The following is an 11,687-nucleotide window of genomic DNA, read 5'->3' as shown; positions in this document are numbered from 1 at the left end:
CTACAAAACATAAAAATAAAAAAAAGTTCCAGCATGTGTCTCCACAGTAAGCTGAATAATAAAAAGTGTGAATGGAGTTTCTAGGTGAAAGTGACTTTTGACGTGCCTATAGAGCTGCCATTGAGCCCCATGTTAAATGTCTCAAATTTGAAAGCACTATATTTCTAAAACTATGAAACATTTCAAAGATTCCTTTTCAGGCAAACATGTCCACCGTAAGATGAACCTAAGTAGGCTAGAATGGGGTTGGTAGGTGTAAGTATGTAGGACTAGTAGCATGCCAAATTTTGTGCTATTGCCATAGAGAATGCATTGGGCGTTTAAGTTAAATAACTCATAAACTACAAAACATAAAAATAAAAAAAAGTTCCAGCATGTGTCTCCACAGTAAGCTGAATAATAAAAAGTGTGAATGGAGTTTCTAGGTGAAAGTGACTTTTGACGTGCCTATAGAGCTGCCATTGAGCCCCATGTTAAATGTCTCAAATTTGAAAGCACTATATTTCTAAAACTATGAAACATTTCAAAGATTCCTTTTCAGGCAAACATGTCCACCGTAAGATGAACCTAAGTAGGCTAGAATGGGGTTGCTAGGTGTAAGTATGTAGGACTAGTAGCATGCCAAATTTTGTGCTATTGCCATAGAGAATGCATTGGGCGTTTAAGTTAAATAACTCATAAACTACAAAACATAAAAATAAAAAAAAGTTCCAGCATGTGTCTCCACAGTAAGCTGAATAATAAAAAGTGTGAATGGAGTTTCTAGGTGAAAGTGACTTTTGACGTGCCTATAGAGCTGCCATTGAGCCCCATGTTAAATGTCTCAAATTTGAAAGCACTATATTTCTAAAACTATGAAACATTTCAAAGATTCCTTTTCAGGCAAACATGTCCACCGTAAGATGAACCTAAGTAGGCTAGAATGGGGTTGCTAGGTGTAAGTATGTAGGACTAGTAGCATGCCAAATTTTGTGCTATTGCCATAGAGAATGCATTGGGCGTTTAAGTTAAATAACTCATAAACTACAAAACATAAAAATAAAAAAAAGTTCCAGCATGTGTCTCCACAGTAAGCTGAATAATAAAAAGTGTGAATGGAGTTTCTAGGTGAAAGTGACTTTTGACGTGCCTATAGAGCTGTCATTGAGCCCCATGTTAAATGTCTCAAATTTGAAAGCACTATATTTCTAAAACTATGAAACATTTCAAAGATTCCTTTTCAGGCAAACATGTCCACCGTAAGATGAACCTAAGTAGGCTAGAATGGGGTTGCTAGGTGTAAGTATGTAGGACTAGTAGAATGCCAAATTTTGTGCTATTGCCATAGAGAATGCATTGGGCGTTTAAGTTAAATAACTCATAAACTACAAAACATAAAAATAAAAAAAAGTTCCAGCATGTGTCTCCACAGTAAGCTGAATAATAAAAAGTGTGAATGGATTTTCTAGGTGAAAGTGACTTTTGACGTGCCTATAGAGCTGTCATTGAGCCCCATGTTAAATGTCTCAAATTTGAAAGCACTATATTTCTAAAACTATGAAACATTTCAAAGATTCCTTTTCAGGTAAACATGTCCACCGTAAGATGAACCTAAGTAGGCTAGAATGGGGTTGCTAGGTGTAAGTATGTAGGACTAGTAGCATGCCAAATTTTGTGCTATTGCCATAGAGAATGCATTGGGCGTTTAAGTTAAATAACTCATAAACTACAAAACATAAAAATAAAAAAAAGTTCCAGCATGTGTCTCCACAGTAAGCTGAATAATAAAAAGTGTGAATGGAGTTTCTAGGTGAAAGTGACTTTTGACGTGCCTATAGAGCTGCCATTGAGCCCCATGTTAAATGTCTCAAATTTGAAAGCACTATATTTCTAAAACTATGAAACATTTAAAAGATTCCTTTTCAGGCAAACATGTCCACCGTAAGATGAACCTAAGTAGGCTAGAATGGGGTTGCTAGGTGTAAGTATGTAGAACTAGTAGCATGCCAAATTTTGTGCTATTGCCATAGAGAATGCATTGGGCGTTTAAGTTAAATAACTCATAAACTACAAAACATAAAAATAAAAAAAAGTTCCAGCATGTGTCTCCACAGTAAGCTGAATAATAAAAAGTGTGAATGGAGTTTCTAGGTGAAAGTGACTTTTGACGTGCCTATAGAGCTGCCATTGAGCCCCGTGTTAAATGTCTCAAATTTGAAAGCACTATATTTCTAAAACTATGAAACATTTCAAAGATTCCTTTTCAGGCAAACATGTCCACCGTAAGATGAACCTAAGTAGGCTAGAATGGGGTTGCTAGGTGTAAGTATGTAGGACTAGTAGCATGCCAAATTTTGTGCTATTGCCATAGAGAATGCATTGGGCGTTTAAGTTAAATAACTCATAAACTACAAAACATAAAAATAAAAAAAAGTTCCAGCATGTGTCTCCACAGTAAGCTGAATAATAAAAAGTGTGAATGTAGTTTCTAAAAATGGGATAAAAAACGTCTAAAAATAGACGTCTAAAACACGTCTAAAAATAGACGTGTTTTAGACGTCTATTTCTAGACGTCTATTTTTAGACATTTTTATCCCATTTTTAGACGCACATCTAATAGCCGGCTATTGCTCAGTGGGATGGTCAAAAATGATGAAAAACGAGGATTAAAAAAAAATCAAAATATCAAAAAAAACGATGGGCTATAACCCATCGTTTTGTTTATTTAAAAAAAAAATTTAATCCTCAAAAATGATGTAAAACGGCGTGCTACAGTATGCCGTACGATATTATGGGCTATTAGACGAGCGTCTAAAAATGGGATAAAAAACATCTAAAAATAGACGTCTAAAACACGTCTAAAAATAGACATGTTTTAGACGTCTATTTTTAGACGTTTTTTAGACGTCTATTTTTAGACGTTTTTTATCCCATTTTTAGACGCACGTCTAATAGCCGGCTATTGCTCAGTGGGATGGTCAAAAATGATGAAAAACGAGGATTAAAAAAAATTCAAAAAATCTAAAAACGATGTTTTTTTTTGTTTTTTTTAATCCTCAAAAATGATGAAAAACGGCGTGCTATAGTATGCCGTACGGTATGGGCTATAGCCCATGGTCAAAAATGATGAAAAACGAGGTTAAAAAAGAAATCTAAAAATCTAAAAACGATGGGCTATAACCCATGTTTTTTTTTTTTTTCATTTTTTTCAAATCCTCAAAAATGATGAAAAACGGCGTGCTATAGTATGCCGTACGGTATGGGCCATAGCCCATCGTCAAAAATGATGAAAAACGAGGTTACATTTTTTTTCCGATGGGCTATAACCAATGTTTTGTTTTCTTTTTCTTCTTTTTTTTAATCCTCAAAAATGATGAAAAACGAGGTTAAAAAGAAAAAAAAAACGATGGGCTATAACCCATATTTTTTCTTTTTTTTTCAAATCCTCAAAAATGATGAAAAACGGCGTGCTACAGTATGCCTTACGATATGGGCTATTAGACGAGCATCTAAAAATGGGATAAAAAATGTCTTAAAATAGACGTCTAAAACATATCTAAAAATAGACGTGTTTTAGACGTCTATTTTTAGTCGTTTTTTATCCTATTTTTAGACGCACGTCTAATAGCCGGCTATTGCTCAGTGTGATGGTCAAAAAATCTAAAAACGAGGATTAAAATAAAATCTAAAAACGATGGGCTAGAACCCATGTTTTGTTTTTTTTTATTCTAAATTATTTTCAAATCCTCAAAAATGATGAAAAATTAGCCGGCTATTGCTCAGTGGGATGGTCAAAAATGATGATAAACGAGGATTTAAAAATCTAAAAACGATGGGCTATAACCCATGTTTTTTCTTTTTTATTCTTTTCAAATCCTCAAAAATGATGAAAATTGGCGTGCTATAGTATGCCGTACGGTATGGGCTATAGCCCATGGTCCAAAATGATAAAAAACGAGGATTTTTTATTTTTTATTTTTTCAAAAAACGATGGGGTATAACCCATGTTTTTTTTTTCATTTTTTTCAAATCCTCAAAAATGATGAAAAACGGCGTGCTATAGTATGCCGTACGGTATGGGCTATAGCCCATGGTCAAAAATGATGAAAAACGAGGTTAATTTTCTTTTTCAAAATTTCAAAAAACGATAGGCTATAACCCATCTTTTTTTTTTTTTTTTTTTTTATCCTCAAAAATGATGAAAAACGGCGTGCTACAATATACCTTACGATATGGGCTATTAGACGAGCATCAAAAAAAATGTAGACGTGTTTTTTATCCTATTTTTAGACGCATGTCTAATAGCCGCCGGCTATTGCTCAGTGGAAAAGGATGAAAAACGAGGATTAAAAAAAAATCTAAAAATGATGGGCTATAACCCATGTTTTTTTTTTTTTTCAAATCCTCAAAAATTATGAAAAACTGCGTGCTATAGTATGCCGTACGGTATGGGCCATAGCCCATGGTCAAAAATGATGAAAAACGAGGTAAATTTTTTTTTCTAAAATTCAAAAAACGATGGGCTATAACCCATGTTGTTTGTTTTTTTTCATTTTTTTCAAATCCTCAAAAATGATGAAAAACGGCGTGCTGTAGTATGCCGTACGGCATGGGCTATAGCCCATGGTCAAAAATGATGAAAAACGAGGTTAAAAATAAATAAATCAAAAATTCAAAAAACGATGGGCTATAACCCATGTTTTTTTTTCATTTTTTCATTTTTTTAAAATCCTCAAAAATGATTAAAACGGCGTGCTATAGTATGCCGTACGGTATGGGCCATAGCCCATGGTCAAAAATGAGGAAAACCAAGGTTAAAAAAAAATCAAAAATTAAAAAAACGATGTGCTATAACCCATGTTTTTTTTGTTTTTTTTCATTTTTATCAAATCCTCAAAAATGATGAAAAACGGCGTGCTATAGTATGCCGTACGGTATGGGCTATATAGCCCATGGTCCACAATGATGAAAAATGAGGTTAATTATTATTTTTTTTAATTAAAAAACCATGGGCTATAACACATGTTTTTGTTTTTTTTTCCATTTTTTTCAAATCCTCAAAAATGATGAAAAACGGCGTGCTATAGTATGCCGTACGGTATGGGCCATAGCCCATGTTCAAAAATGATGAAAAACGAGGTTAATTTTATTTTTCAAATTTTCAAAAAACGATGGGCTATAACCCATCTTTTTTTTTTTTTTTAATCCTCAAAAATGATGAAAAACGGCGTGCTACAGTATACCTTACGATATGGGCTATTAGACGAGCATCTAAAAATGGGATAAAAAATGTCTTAAAATAGACGTCTAAAAATAGACGTGTGTTAGACGTCTATTTTTAGACGTTTTTTATCCTATTTTTAGACGCATGTCTAATAGCCGCCGGCTATTGCTCAGTGGAAAAGGATGAAAAACGAGGATTAAAAAAAAATCTAAAAATCTAAAAACGATGGGCTATAACCCATGTTTTTTTTTTTTTTTTTTTTTTCAAATCCTCAAAAATTATGAAAAACTGCGTGCTATAGTATGCCGTACGGTATGGGCCATAGCCCATGGTCAAAAATGATGAAAAACGAGGTTATTATTTTTTTTATTAAAATAAAACGATGGGCTATAACCCATGTTTTTTTTTTTTTTCAAATCCTCAAAAATGATGAAAATCGGTGTGCTATAGTATGCCGTACGCGTACGGTATGGGCTATAGCCCATGGTCAAAAATGATGAAAAACGAGGTTAAAAAATAAATATTCAAAAATTCAAAAAACTATGGGCTATAACCCATGTTGTTTTATTTTTTCATTTTTTTCAAATCCTCAAAAATGATGAAAAACGGCGTGCTATAGTATGCCGTACGGTATGGGCCATTAACCTGACGCTGCCAGATGAGGGCGGTATTGGGTAACCATGTTCCCCAACACAGCACTCATCTGGGATCTCTCAGGGAGTTGAGCTGACAAAAATCCGTTCCGTACCAAACCAATCAGCGTGAGCTAAGGGCGGGATATGTGCGAAACCGGATGTGAAGCTATATAGACACGTCAATATGATTGGTTGTGTTTGCACGCCCACACGGTGATAGACAGACGGTCCCATCCAATCATCTACCAAGTATCTTGAAAAAAAGGAACAGCCCCGTCATCGAATTTGCTTCCGCGATCCCAGATCCCAATAAGCTGTGAAACAAATTTGTGTAGCAAGCTTCTTGGATCTGGCAGCGTCAGGTTAATGGGCCATAGCCCATGGTCAAAATTGATGAAAACCAAGGTTAAAAAAAAAATCTAAAAATCTAAAAACGATGGGCTATAACCCATGTTTTTGTTTTTGTTTTTTGTTTTCAAATCCTCAAAAATGATGAAAAACTGCGTGCTATTCACACTTTTCCCCGCCAACGCACTGGGGACAGAGTCGTGTGTGCGGCCCATCCGTTGGGATGCTACCACGGATGTAGCGTCACACTGTTTACACTTTACACGCTTGCATGGCCAGACTGTCGCCTCCCACTGTCCCACCCACATTCACAATAACGAATAGTAAACAACACTGACATTCATTGATTGATTCATTTCAGTATTTAACAGTTTGCAGAATGGGTACATTTCACAGGGTGGCCAGACACTCATAACGATAAGACGTACGGGTCTCTGACCACCTCTTAAATGCAGAAAACACTGTTTGATTTTACACTTGATCGTTTCTGGGAGGCTGCTGGAGCGTTGCCATGTCTGTTTATTATAAGCGGCTTCTTTTTCTGTAAAGTTGCTTGTAAATATTGCTAGTTGTACTAGTTGTGGTTGCTTTTCTTGTTTCTAAAGTGGTTATTTGGGCTTTTCTCCTAATGTTGTTTAAACCAGTGATCCTCACACAGCACATTCCCATGTCAAGGATCCCCAGATTAATGCATTTGCCCAACTAAGGACGGCTAATCCAAAAAATAGCAGATCTACCAACTCACAATGCATCACATTCATTCATTAAAACTATGAACTCTGACTGCAGGGGGATATATAATGATCATTATAACAATGTGCAAGAAAATATTTAAAAAGAAGGAAGAACTTTATATTTGTGGACAATCAAAATATTTGATTTTATTTTATTGTGGTGTCATTAAAATTAATCTTGATATGGCAGACTCACTATCTAGAAAATAAAAACATGGCACTTTATTTAAAATAGGTTACAGACCCCTGATATATGCGCTTCTTTTGGGATTATTTTATAGACCTATTTACTTGTTTCTATGAGACATGGCAACAGCCTTTTTCATTGCGGCTTTCTTAATAAAATGTTGAGATTAGAAACGGCCATAATTCTTTCATTTCTCAACCTTTAAAATAAATAAAAACATCTCCATAATCCTTGGGAAGTTTGCTTTCATATGCTGTATCACACCCGATTCAAGTCTTCTTCAATAAAATGCTACGAGCGAAGACTATACTATCGGGCCACAGCATTACACATTCAACTCATTCCTTCATCATGACTTGAATGAATGAAATAAAATATAATAAACGTTATTTTACTGGTGTTTTTCAGTAGAAACAAATTATTTTGAGGCATAAAGGTGACAGCATGCAGTGCAATAGGAATAATTAACCCAGATGTGCAGCCGGGAATGTGCATGGGATGGGACGGGAGGGAAGCCTCTCCCCCGTGGGGGCGAGGCTTCCCTCCCGGGACCCCTCCCCGTGTGCAACCGGAACTGCCGCACACACAATCGCAATGCATTATGAGCTGTATGAAAAGTGTGAATAGTATGCCGTACGGTATGGGCCATAGCCCATGGTCAAAAATGATGAAAAACGAGGTTAAAAAAAAAATCTAAAATTCAAAAAACGATGGGCTATAACCCATGTTTTTTCGTTTTTTTTTCATTTTTTTCAAATCCTCAAAAATGATGAAAAACGGCGTGCTATAGTATGCCGTACGGTATCGGCCATAGCCCATGGTCAAAAATGATGAAAAACGAGGTAATTTTTTTTTTAATAAAGAAAAACGATGGGCTATAACAAATCCTCAAAAATTATGAAAATCGGCGTGCTATAGTATGCCGTACGCGTACGGTATGGGCCATAGCCCATGGTCAAAAATGATGAAAAATTAGGTTAATATTTTTTTTCAAAAATAAAAAAAACGATGGGTTATAATTTTTTTTTCCATTTTTTTCAAATCCTCAAAAATGATGAAAAACGGCGTGCTATAGTATGCCGTACGGTATGGGCCATAGCCCATGGTCAAAAATGAGGAAAACCAACGTTAAAGAAAAATATCTAAAATTCAAAAAACGATGGGCTATAACCCATGTTTTTTTTTTTTTTTTCATTTTTTTCAAATCCTCAAAAATGATGAAAAACGGCGTGCTATAGTATGCCGTATGGTATGGGCTGTAGCCCATGGTAAAAAATGATGAAAAACGAGGTTAAAAGAAATTCAAAAATTCAAAAAACGATGGGCTATAACCCATGTTTTTTTTTTCAAATCTTCAAAAATGATGAAAAACGGCGTGCTATAGTATGCCGTACGGTATGGGCTATAGCCCATGGTCCACAATGATGAAAAATGAGGTTAATCTTTTTTTTTCAAAAATTAAAAAAACGATGGGCTATAACCCATGTTTTGTTTTTTTTTCAATTTTTTTCAAATCCTCAAAAATGATGAAAAACGGCGTGCTATAGTATGCCGTACGGTATGGGCCATAGCCCATGGTCAAAAATGATGAAAACCAAGGTTTTAAAAAAAAAACAAAAAAAAAACAAAAAACGATGGGCTATAACCCATGTTTTGTTTTTTTTGTTTTTTTTTTTAATCCTCAAAAATTATGAAAAACGGCGTGCTATAGTATGCCGTACGGTATGGGACATAGCCCATGGCCAAAAATGAGGAAAACCAAGGTTAAAAAAAAAAATCTAAAATTCAAAAAACGATGGGCTATAACCCATGTTTTTTTTTGTTTGTTTTTTTCAAATCTTCAAAAATGATGAAAAACGGCGTGCTATAGTATGCTGTGCGGTATGGGCTATAGCCCATGGTCCACAATGATGAAAAATGAGGTTAATTTTCTTTTTCAAAAATAAAAAAAACGATGGGCTATAACCCATGTTTTTGTTTGTTTTTTTCATTTTTTTCAAATCCTCAAAAATGATGAAAAACGGCGTGCTATAGTATGCCGTACGGTATGGGCCATAGCCCATGGTCAAAGATGATGAAAACCAAGGTTTAAAAAAAAAAAATCAAAAATTCAAAAAACGATGGGCTATAACCCATGTTTTTTTTTGTTTTTTTTAATCCTCAAAAATTATGAAAAACGGCGTGCTATAGTATGCCGTACGGTATGGGCCATAGCCCATGGTCAAAAATGATGAAAACCAAGGTTAAAAAAAAAAAAAAAAATCAAAAAACGATGGGCTATAACCCATGTTTTTTTTGTTTTTTTTCCCATTTTTTTCAAATCCTCAAAAATTATGAAAAACGGCGTGCTGTAGTATGCTGTACGGTATGGGCTATAGCCCATGGTCAAAAATGATGAAAAATGAGGTTATTTTTTTTTAATAATAATAAAAAAACGATGGGCTATAACCCATGTTGTTTTTTTTTCATTTTTTTCAAATCCTCAAAAATGATGAAAACGGCGTGCTATAGTATGCCGTACGGTATGGGCCATAGCCCATGGTCAAAAATGATGAAAAACGAGGTTAAAAATAAATAAATAAAAAAGTCAAAAAACGATGGGCTATAACCCATGTTTTTTTTGTTTTTTTTTATCCTCAAAAATGATGAAAACGGCGTGCTATAGTATGCCGTACGGTATGGGCCATAGCCCATGGTCAAAAATGATGAAAACCAAGGTTAAAAAAAATATCTAAAATTCAAAAAACGATGGGCTATAACCCATGTTTTTTTTTGTTTTTTTTTCAAATCCTCAAAAATGATGAAAAACGGCGTGCTATAGTATGCCGTACGGTATGGGCCATAGCCCATGGTCAAAAATGATGAAAAACGAGGTTATTATAAAAATCAAACAAATCAAAAAACGATGGGCTATAACCCATGTTTTTTTTCTTTTTTTTTCTTTTTTCAAATCCTCAAAAATGATGAAAAACGGCGTGCTATAACAAAACCTGACGGAGTTGACGTCTGACGGAGTTGACAAAATGTCATTTGTTTTCATCTTAACCCTCTGTAGTACAATGTAGCCATTTTGTTTTTGCTTCATTTGTTAGCTAAACCTAACCCTAAACTAAAATAATAAACATTATTTTGGAATTCTTAACAAAGATCATAATAATGTCCTGACGGAGTTGACATGTAAAAGCTGTGACCTCATTGATATCAACATTGTTTGTTTAAAATATCAAACAATTGAATGCTTGTCAGACCAGGTGCTCCACTGTTGCAACAAATATAAACGGGACTTGGAAAAGGAGTCTTCAGGCTAAATCTGTCGACAATATTTTCTGATTAATTTAAGACTTTTAAAAAACCTTACGGAGTTGACGGGAGACGTGGGACACACATTTGATATGAGATATCTAATGGAAAATATAAATTAAAATTAACTGTGTATATTGTTTGCTATGTTGTTGACAATCTACTTTAATTTAGTATGTATATTTATGTGATTGTGACAGTATTAAACACTTTTTTTGCAGTTTGAAATTGTGACCACTTGCTGGGGACAGGCTAAATACAGGCGTTTTTGGGTACAGTGCCTGCTTTTAACTAATTCAGATGGCATATGAAAACAATGATAATGAAATTAATGGCATAATAATACACAACTGTATTACATGTAACTTTGCAAGTGCTTTTATTTTTATGAATTATTGAATTTTTAACATAAATAAGGCTGTGGGACATGTTTTTTCCACTTTTGTCCCTCATCTCAAGAATGAGTGATCCGCTCGGAGGACCAGCCTGGGAAGACTACTTAGCAGCACCTGTGACATGCAATCATTGGCAGTGTCTCTCAGTTTCCCCATACTGAGAGCACACTGTCCAGAGGAGGCTCCTCTTTAGCATTATGCTCAAAGTTTCAGAACTGTTTAAAAGCATAGGCCAGGGGCTATATCTGTGTGGAGCCCCTGAGCTGATTCTGTGATTCTGAGCTAATGAAGATACAACTGATATTATAATTATATATATATATAGAGATATATAGTATATAATATAATATATTTTGATCTGTATTCCTGAGCTAAAGATACAACTGATATTGGGGGAAGCAGCTATCTTCGTGGATGAGTTTGTTTTGACGCATAAGAATGTGTTTTATGCTTCATGGTGAGATTTCAGTGTCACAGTGTTCTGTTGAGCGTACTGCGGTACGTATGCTGGGGGACACTGGGGCTCAGCAAAGTGTTATACTAACGGGTGTACTGCCTTTGGATGGTGAGACGGCCTGCGGGTCTAGTGCAATGATACGGGGGGTGGAAATGGGAGGTATTTCTGCGCCTTTGCACGTGTACGCTGTATGTACAGTCGGCTCTGGTTTCTGGGTACTTTAAGGTGTGAAAGGGTTAATAATCAGTGATTTTGTCTTGGGCTATGTACTGCCCTGGTTCTGTATCTCGCTCCTCTTAATTCGCTTCCCTTGAACTAGTTGCTGAGGGGTTGAGGGAAGGTGGCAGGGTTTAACAAGCTTACAGGCAAATGACATGTGGTGTTTTTTTTTCCTTTCCTTTCATGACAGACATGTGACAAATGTTCCT

The sequence above is a fragment of the Protomyctophum parallelum genome (assembly GCF_964188405.1).
Source record: "Protomyctophum parallelum genome assembly, chromosome: 3".
Lineage (NCBI taxonomy): Eukaryota > Metazoa > Chordata > Actinopteri > Myctophiformes > Myctophidae > Protomyctophum > Protomyctophum parallelum.
Note: the sequence above shows the minus strand (reverse complement) of the source record.